This window comes from Capsicum annuum, unplaced genomic scaffold (assembly GCF_002878395.1).
Source record: "Capsicum annuum cultivar UCD-10X-F1 unplaced genomic scaffold, UCD10Xv1.1 ctg33834, whole genome shotgun sequence".
Classification (NCBI taxonomy): domain Eukaryota; kingdom Viridiplantae; phylum Streptophyta; class Magnoliopsida; order Solanales; family Solanaceae; genus Capsicum; species Capsicum annuum.
Genome location: NW_025840627.1, coordinates 1 through 1,435, shown reverse-complemented (window position 1 = coordinate 1,435; position 1,435 = coordinate 1). Strand labels below are relative to the sequence as shown.

The 1,435-nt window shown below is 36.9% G+C and overlaps 1 non-coding gene across 1 annotated transcript; it reads left to right on the top strand.

The window, feature by feature from the left end:
* The first annotated feature begins 78 nt into the window (after positions 1 to 78).
* Positions 79 to 1,397, top strand: LOC107864865. Its single transcript, XR_007049624.1, has 3 exons — positions 79 to 341; positions 445 to 547; positions 1,224 to 1,397. It is a non-coding gene; the product is annotated as an uncharacterized LOC107864865 (transcript).
* The last annotated feature ends 38 nt before the right edge of the window (positions 1,398 to 1,435 follow it).

The window sequence follows — 1,435 nt, the reverse complement described above, 5'->3', positions numbered from 1 at the left end:
AAGGTTAGAAGCTTGATCACTTACTTTAACACCTAAAAGCATAAGCAAATGCATTTAGTTTTTGACTGCTTATGTTGCAATTTAGCAGTAACTAAACATGTCCCATGTCCAGTTGAAGTTCTAATGGCCATGATATTTCCAGCGGTTTGCTGGCAGGAATTGTACAACTTGCAGAACAACTGAAAAGTACAAAAGACAGCCATAATGTTTCCTTCTCTGATGCTGCTAAGTCTGCTGGTACATAAATGCTAAGGGGGATTTGTCTGAAGTCTCTCTCAAAAAAGAAACTTATTCTGCTTTTGTCAAGTTGCACATAGAGCAAGGTCCCATTTTAGAAAAAGGTCAACTGCTGTTAAATGTTTATCCTATTCTTCATCATCTGATGCAAGTACCAGTTTAATTATAGTCATATCAATAAATAAGTTGGTGTATCTGCCAATGAAGGTGTTTCGATTGGTGTTGTGACTGCGATTGCCGCTCCAGCAAGCATCAAAGTAACATTTGAAGGCAGTGGAGGTCATGCAGGAGCTGCATTGATGCCGAAAAGGTAACTATATTTTATGAGCCAGAGTTGTTCCATGATTCCGCAGATTCAAGGGTGTCTTCCCTTTTTATTTAAAATTTTCTGTAAAAGCTGGAGATCTCTATGCCGGCTTTCAACTTCTCTTTCACAAAAGATGTTTTTCATATTTAAGAAGTATTAAGATGGTTTTTCTGTCTATGTTGTGATAAACAGATAATTACCATCAGGATCGTGGGCTATGCTGTTGCTTTTGCTCGGAATATGTTTAGAAAGTTTAAAACTTTATACTACAGGAATTTCCACTACTGAAGAATCCACTCTGACTATTAATGTATCAACTTTCAAATTTTGTGTGCTTGCCACCTTCTTCATCTATGTGTTTCTCATTATTCTAATCTTTAAAAATTAAGCAAATTGTATAGTTGATTCATGTCATATGCTTCTTGAAAACCATCTTCTTTTGTAGTAAGCTCCCTGACTTGCATTATGACTGTCAGGCCGTAAAGCATTTTGTATTCTATTCTTTTTCAACTATCATCTACATTATTTTCAAGATGTTGAGACTTGAGAGCCATTTATCTGATTCTATATTGATTGCAACGGAGAATACTGGTCATGCGTGTTCTCTTCTCCAGTAGTTTTCTGCTAATTATATATTCTAATATATGGCTCATTGTTCCCCTCAACTAATTTGGAACAGAAATGATGATGGACTGGCAACTGCTGAGTTGGCTCTAGCCGTGGAGAAACATGTGCTGAATTCAGGATCCGTTGACGCTGTTGGAACTGTTGGTAAGTTAATGTCTTTTGCCTCATAATAGAAGACACTTGTCTAGGGCCAACTACCTTGTGCTTTTATGAATCGTTGAACTAATTGACGTGTGGAACAACTAATTAGCGTGAGAACTATTA